We start from the raw sequence: 8,498 nt of genomic DNA, 5'->3' as shown, positions 1-8,498 counted from the left end.
TATGATTGTGTGGGAGACAAAAAGACTTCAATTGCCGCTTGAACCATCACTTATTGGCTTAGCAAAGAAAACATGATTTTATTTGTTAAGCCAATATGATGTGGGGCAAGTTGAGATTGTTTTCAGGACAACCAGTGAGGAAAACCCAATGATGGAGGGGGAAATCAAACATGAGAGGGGTGGGAGGGGAGGGGATACCCAGGGGTCCGGCCAAGGAAGGAGCAAAAGAGGGAACACTATACAAAATAATATAAGGTTTTTTAGGTTGGAAAATATGTTGGTGGGCACCGGTTACCAGTAGTAGCAGTCAAAATAATGCCCTGAATTATTCAATCAAATTTTAAATTTTGACAAAATTTGATCTCTTTCTTTCAATCTAAGCAAACTTTGCCAAAATTGGTGGGGGTATGGGAGGTGGCCTGTAGAGCCGGACCAGGAAAATCACCCAAGAAAAGTAACCCATGAGTAATACCACAACAAATTACTTCACAATGTAGGCATATATTCTGTCGGTTTTGGTGCCTTTCAAATATATAATCGCAATCTTTTACTATGATGAATATACCATAAGTGCAATGTTTACACATTTTGCACTAGTGCAAGTCTAACTCATTTTCCGCTAATTCACTTGTCCATATTTATTTATTGACACTACAACTTTAGTATTTGTCCCATATCCGGTGAAAAATAATTTTCTCTTTATAAAGGTCGTTTTTATTAACACGAAATGTAGCATTAAGGGGATATTACACATGATAGGCAACCAGGAGTTGATCGCCGTCAGTCTCCCAAGAGAAGATGCAGGGCGAACACTCAATGGGAGAGTTAACCACTAGGGCCTTGTAAAGGGATATTAACTTTAATGTTTGTTACCTTTCTACTATATAATCCCAATCTTTTACTGTGATGAATATACCATATAGTTGCAATGGTTACACATTTTACACTAGTGCAAGTCTAACTCATTTTTCGCTAATTCACTTTCCCATATTTCTTATTGACACTACTACTTTAGTATTTGTCCTATATATGTGAAAAAGACATTTTTCTTGATAAAGAGTGCTTTTATTAACTGAAAATGTAGCATTACGGGGATGCTATGCATGATGCATGGACAACCACCTGGCCTCTGCAGTCTTCATAACTACTCCCTCCGTTCTAAAATAGATGATTCAACTTTGAACTAATTTTAGTGCAAAGTTAGTATAAAGTCACGTCATCTATTTTGGAACGGAGGGAGTACGATGGAAAGCACGTTATGGTTGAAAATTCACTTACCATATATACCAGTAGCATGACAGAAACTGCGTGTTTCCGATCCAGCGTCCCATTGTGCATGTAACATTTAATCCAACTAGCTAGTGCAGTTAATTAAAAACGACCCTGCTAGCGGCAACTCGTGGGCTGCTGCTGCACGCTGGCCACAATCGGAGCGACAATTGCTATGCCATTTATGGATGGGGGGACAAGCGGGTGCAGGCGTTCTGAGATCGAGCGCAGGTGGCCAAGAGCGACCCGGCTAACTATGTCATGGTCGTCAAACGCTTAGTTTTGTTAGAATAAGCCACGGTGTGTGGTGTGCTTGGCCTCATCGGGCGCGTCCGGTGCGTGCGGGACGTGCGGGACGCACCGCACTGGTGCGATCGGGCTCGTCGGGCGCGTCGGTGCACGCGGGACGTGCGGGACGCAGCGTGTGCATCTCATGTGAGCTAGCTAGACGAACGTGCATGCATGTACTCCTTCCGTCCGAAAATACTTGTCATCAAAATTGATGAAAAGGGAAGTATCTAGAACTAAAATACGTATAGATACATTTATTTTTATTCTTTTTGATGACAAATATTTTCGGATGAAGGGTGTATTAGTTAAGGTGTAGTCAGGTTGTTACGTCGCTGCTGCACTACAAAGCCGGGGCAAGAAAAACGCTGCTGCACTCCCTAATGGCTGTTCATGTTTGTTGGTGCGGTTGTGGCTAGTTGAGCAAGAAAAACGCTGCTTTGCAGCGGGGCGTTGGTCGCCACAAAACCACCTGTGTGTCTCTCTTCTTCGTCTACCTTCCGTCAGAGAGAGCGAGAGAGCAGAGAGCTGTCTAGGGCTGCGCCAACAAGTTTTACGCCCCAAAGCTATGGAGGCCACTTAGAGAACTCCATCTTCTCACGTTCAAGTGGAATGTATATGCATCTATTTGGAGGGGTGTACGTGTGCACAGCCGCGGAGTATGAAGTCAGCGAGTGAAATCACAACCAGCTCAGCATAGGAAGTTCAACTGAGGTCAATTAATGGTCTAAGATTGCCAATGACAGAAATTTTATTATTATTGCCTTGATTATTGTTACAGTAGAAAAACAGGTATGCAAATCAGTATATATTCCATTGATCTATGGACAAGTGGATGGTTCACTGTCCGACAAAGCATGCATAGACTCCATCATGTCACATTATTGAAACAGGAAAAAAATGAACTGTAATAATAAGTTGCAGAAGTCACATGTATGCAACTAATAAGCAAGGAGTCATCGAGCAGTCCCATTCTAGGGAACGTTCTGCCGAGTATACTATTCCTTCTCATCTTTTAAGACACCAAATTCATAGAAAGGGAGTTGATGGATATAGAGGTTGTGGCAAGACATTAGCAGTAGGCTGTGCTCGATATTTATATATGATGCGTCAAAAAAATCTAAAAAAGATTGGCATAATTGTACTGTCTCCATTCGGCTCTTTAAGTCGTTCTCTTCGTTTTGACTAACGAAAGATATGCTATATGCTAAAAAAATATAGATTCCTCGTCGAATGAAGTTTTTATAGGTATTGCATCACCTTACATATGAACCACATCCTTGTTGAAATAGATGACCATAGGCAGTTTCTAGAGTCCTTATTAATGAAGAAACCCAAGGTGGGATTCGGCCGCTCGTAGGACTAGCTGAATTTCCCCTTTGTCCCACCAAAAATATTGTGGCAGTACTTTGTTTAGATCGGTTTTGTTTATTTAAGACTCAACACAACTGCAACTACGTGTACTTTGTTTGTGCCTAACACAAACCAAGACCACTTATGGAACCGCAACTTTTATCTATATTACAATATCCAGATTACATAGTATAGTTCGATTGCTTGAAGAAATTAGACATTCGTGGTGATGTTGATCGTGCTCCGGCCCGGTCAATAAAAATCATGGTGTTAGTTTAGTGATTGCATAGGTGCAACGTCATCTCACATTGTAGTCAGATCGTCAAAGTCGACTCCACGCAAATCGACATGTGTTTCTCTTCAAAAGAAAGATCGGGACACGCTTCTACATATTACATGCCATGGATAGGAGGAGAAATAGAGATGGAAGGTGGACCTTGGGGGAGGGTGAGATGTGATGGGTTCTCCAACCTGACACATATAGCAGCAAGCATGAATGGAAACGTGCAAAGGTTAATGACCTATGTAAAAGTGGCGGAGAAGCCTATGGGCTAGGTACCCGCAATCTAGAAGAAGACACTGAGGGTGATGTTGGTGAGGTGGTCATGGCGGCCAGCCAGGTAGGCGGCGATCCCGGTGCAGAGTTGCAATCGCCTTCTTCTTGCAGTGCTGCCGCCTTTTGCTTAGCTCTGGTATTGTGTGTGTCGTCAACATTGTATGCTATGGATGGAGACAATGGCAGAGTTAGAACCTCGAAGTAGGGGTAGGGAGCCGAGTGGGCAATTAGTCCTTGGGGACGTTGGCGATTTAGATGCATCGGAGGTTCGGGTGTTTCAGGAAAGGGGCCGACATGGGAGGAAGCCGTGAAACAAAAAGGCGAAAGCCCACTAGATCAGAACCCACGATGCAAACGGAATAGCGGCTGTAAGCATAAATTATTGCCCTTCATATTTTAATTTACACAATTTATTTAATAGGTGATCCTTAATAATATATTTTTAATGTTAAACATGCCACCTCAATATGCAATCCTGCATTGAAAAATGATTAGTCATTTTCAATGTATTTTGCCACTTGTATAAATAAATATTTTATAGATATATAGTAAATTATATATATTTAAAGTTTCAGTTCTCACTTTATTAATGAAAATGTTCACGTTTCAGTCCAACAAGCTTTCTTTTAGGTGTGGTGGGGACGGGGGGTGGGGTGGGGTGGGGGTGACGTCGTTACACCAGACACTGTCATGTTTATAAGTTATTTATGTGTTGTGTCTTAGCTATATGTGTATCTAAAAACATGGTGTGTACTTTGCATACAATTCCTGAGTGGGAGAACAAAGGCAGGATATTGTGATACCCATATTAGACTATCTACTACTCTATCGGCTCCGTTCGTGGGTGTGTTCAAGGAGGCCGTGATCTACCAGTGGAAGTCTTAATTACACTCATCTTGGGGCATTAGGTAGGTCACCGCTTGTATTATCTTATCTCATGTATGTCATTTAGATATAAAAACATATTGTATACAATGAATTATCTCTTAGTGTTATATCTGACAGTTAATGATTCCATGCTCCTAAATTTTTGGAATGATTAATACTTGACTAGAAATGTATATAGCTAAAAATGTCATGTTTTACAACAGATGGAACTATCTTATCTTTCTTAGTGAGAGATCATCTCTTAGCTAAGAGAAGGCAAGCTCTTTTCTCATTTCTCTCTCATCCAATTCAATAATTATCCTGCGGGGCATTGCTAAGATAGCGCCACTGACAAACTCTAACTGACCAATTAATGATCATGAACATTTATCGTCCAAATTGTACACGTAAAAGACTTGACTTCATGTATTGAGCAATTATATTTTACTCTGATCTGCAACGACCAAGGAAACATCTACCACATATATACACACATCAGCTAGTCAAATCAAGAAAAATCTACCATGACAGCAATACCATGTGAATACCGCTAGGTGTTTATGTAGAATATCAAGACCTAGCTAGTTTGAATGGCAAGATCAAGGAAATTACAAACGATCAGGCCCCTGTTGCTGGATATTATGTTCACACCATGAGAAATACATGGTTTCCCTAAATAATGAACCCGCAGTTTTCTACTATAGTTTGTTAAACTATGAAAAGCCAATACCATGGTATCTGTTTTTCTTCTTGTACATGCCTATAAGGAGTAGTACATTTTTCTTCTGTTTGGAAAGGTATCTGCTTTTTAGGTGAAATGTGGTGGAAATTTGCCATCCTGAACCTAGTACATTTCCCTCTTGGTTTGTCACGGAACTGAACTATATAAGGCGTATTATTGAAAGGACAAAAAACTGTTAATTCACTTTCAAATAATTATCCGTCTTATTCTGTGTTATTCTGCGCTGCATACACGATATATATTTTTTTGACTGAGCAAATCCTAGTAAATCTGACTGGGTCAAATTAAAGATTCAATGATGTTGCCGCCCATGAGAATGTATACATCAGCGCAATTAATCAGTTCTGCAAATGGAGTGGAATATACAATTTTTTCTCAAGAGATGTCATGATCGTCCTAGTTACATGCAATTTCTACGATTTCGCAATCCGTATAAGCCTATAAAAGGCGAACATTTCCCAAGCATTTGGCCATCAGCAGCTCAAACTTTCTGCAGACACCCAGTTAAGAATCAAGGGATCTCCAAGTCCAAACAACATGTCCACCAAGCAGGGTAAGCTAATTAACCTCTAGTTATGATAATAGTATATTGCTTGCACGCAGACTTAATTTATTTATATCTTCTGACACGCCGTATATATGCAGTGCCACAACAGAACACCTCATCACGTACCCGTCCAACGTATGCGCCACAACAAGGTGACTCCACAGCATCGCCTAGTTCTGGTGGTTAGTACCGGCCGGTCTCAATTGCTCATTCGAGTATACTATCCTAATCCCACTCTTAACCAAATAAATTTTATATCTTCTGATTTGCCATGCAGCTTCGAGTACTAGGTCTGTGGGTGCATTGAATAATTATTCTACGTCGGGGAATAAAGGTTCTCATCCTGGTCACCTGGGATATTATCTCTTTCTTTTTTTGATAACCTGGTGGATACTATCATCATCCCTAGAGAAAAACTTAGTCAGCCTCTGACATCTTATCCCATGCATGCATGCATGCAATTAAGCTCATATCTCCGTATAATACTCTTTAACTGATTGATATTGCTGTGCAGCTGGGACACCACATAATAATGCGGCAGTTGCATCTTCTAATGGTTAGTACTCCAGCTTACTAATTATTAATGTAGTGTCAAAAATGATTTTATATTATGGTACGGAGGAAAGGAAGTACTGTTTGTCTACAAGGAAGAGTAGCTATATTGAAAGCTGAGCTACGTAGCTGATGATCGTGTGCATGCATGCACCTGTGCCTACCTCTATGAACTAGCTTTCTTTTCCTGTCTCCCAAAGATTCCAGCTGCACTGTTTCCTTTTCATGACTGAATAATCAACGGATTCTGTATTCTCTAACCTTTGTCTCTTGTGATTTCGCATGTGTGCAGCAACTAAAGCTGAAGCTAAATCGATGCATAAGCCAATCAACAAAAGGCAAAGCAAATAAACCTAAGGTAGTATACGAATATATAATTAGTGATATGTACATCTGCTTATATTGTGTGTGTGGCTCCGCAGAAACCTGACATACTGAAATTTTATTTTGTAAGGCATGGCTCCAAATACTTCTCAGTGGTGAATTCCGGATACACATATATGTTTTAATCCTCCCGTGTGGGTTGATGAAGAAGAAGAACAATCTGAACATCGTTTGGCGTGCTTTATCTATAAGTAAATGCATATACTGGAGTGTCTAATAGTATGTAAGAAATTTAAGAGGTGCGGAAAAGATATATGGACCAATCTATTGCATGTTTGTAGTTTGTACTTCCTTGGTGGATTTGTTCACTATCCTAAGTTCATATGTTGGTATTGTATTGAATTCACACGTATTAATATATTTGCATTGTATTGAGTTTTCTCTTCTTTTTTGAATTGGAATTAACTGTATATTTTTGTTCTCAAACTTGTGAATTTTATCTTGAGCCGTGATAATCTGTAATATTTATAAACTCCGCATCACATAAGCAAGTAATCTATCACACTGACCTCAAACGATTTCAATACACTTTCATGGAAATTTATGTAAGTAATACAAAAATACCAGGCAAAATACCAGCTAGAAATATTCAAAAGAATTTCAAATTTGCCAAAATGTATCTAAATTTATTGAATTCAAGCAAACTTTGTAAAAAAATTGGTAAATACAGGTCGTTTTTCTTCTCTAGGGGGCAGAGGGACATGGAGAATACCGGAAACTGGAGAATACGCCGAGTGAAAAATCTCTAAGTAATACAACAAGAAATTTCTTGCACAATGTATGCATATGCCATGTCACACTCTTTGACAGTGCTCTTTCATGCCGACAGATGGATCCGTGGGGTCGGGCATGATTTCAGGAACTCTGCCAGGAGGATTATTTTTGCTTCATACCGATAATAGTTCTTCTGTAACGAAGCTCTCGAAGCACCAATCCATGTCATAATGGAGGTCATGGCCCTGGTGATTCATTGGATAGATCTCTTGTTTAGCATTCAGTCTAATTCTTCGGTGGACCTGTTTACCTTGTGGCCCGCTTTGCATATAGACATCTAGTTGTTCAGATCAAAAGGCTGATGCAAGAATAGGAGTTTATGCAGTAGAAAGTAGCCCGAGATCAAAATAGGGTGGCTAATTGTGCAAATTCTGGTTGTTCTAAATGCATTACTGGAATAAAACTCCACGTTTCTTCACAAATGGTACCTTTCTACATATAAGCACAATCTTATTTTCATTTTCTTTTTTGTTGGGACCACAACGATCACTGTTAATTATTGTGCTTAATCTATCGTATAAGTGTAATGTTTATATATTTTCCACTAGCGCAACTCTGCAAGTCTATCCAAGCATCTGCTAATTCACCTTTTCCCCTATATCAGTGTGGAGATGCATTGTGGTGGAAAATTCACTTTACCGGTAGCATGAAGGAACTTCATGTGTCCAATATAGCATCCAAATATGCATCTCACTACGCATAGTCCGGTTTTTGTACATGCTATGTTTGCATTGGCTTGATGCCACAATAGAGTGAAACAAGCGGGTGCACCCATGCCATGATGGGGAGCGGACTGGCCAAGTATATCGTCGTTGTCAAATGATTGCAGTAGGCATGCTTTTTACACCGCTAAGCTGCACACGTCTAAGAAAATTATGAATTCTCGCGAATTAAGGAGCCAACAAGTGAGAACACAACTAACTCACCACAGAAACCAGTTAGAAACTTTAACCGGGATTTAACGAAACAAAGATTGCCGGTGATAGAGCAATATTATTGTTGCCTTGGTTACAGTAGAAAAACATGCATGCACATCAGTATGACAGTATCTATTCCATTAACCAATGCACAAATGGAAGATTCATTGTCCTACAAAGACATGCATTGACGCGATCAAGTCACATTATTGAAACGGAAAAAGAAAATAGGTACTCAGCTCCATCTGA

The sequence above is a fragment of the Aegilops tauschii genome, chromosome 1, assembly GCF_002575655.3.
Source record: "Aegilops tauschii subsp. strangulata cultivar AL8/78 chromosome 1, Aet v6.0, whole genome shotgun sequence".
Taxonomy (NCBI): Eukaryota; Viridiplantae; Streptophyta; class Magnoliopsida; order Poales; family Poaceae; genus Aegilops; species Aegilops tauschii.
This window is presented reverse-complemented; position numbering follows the sequence as displayed.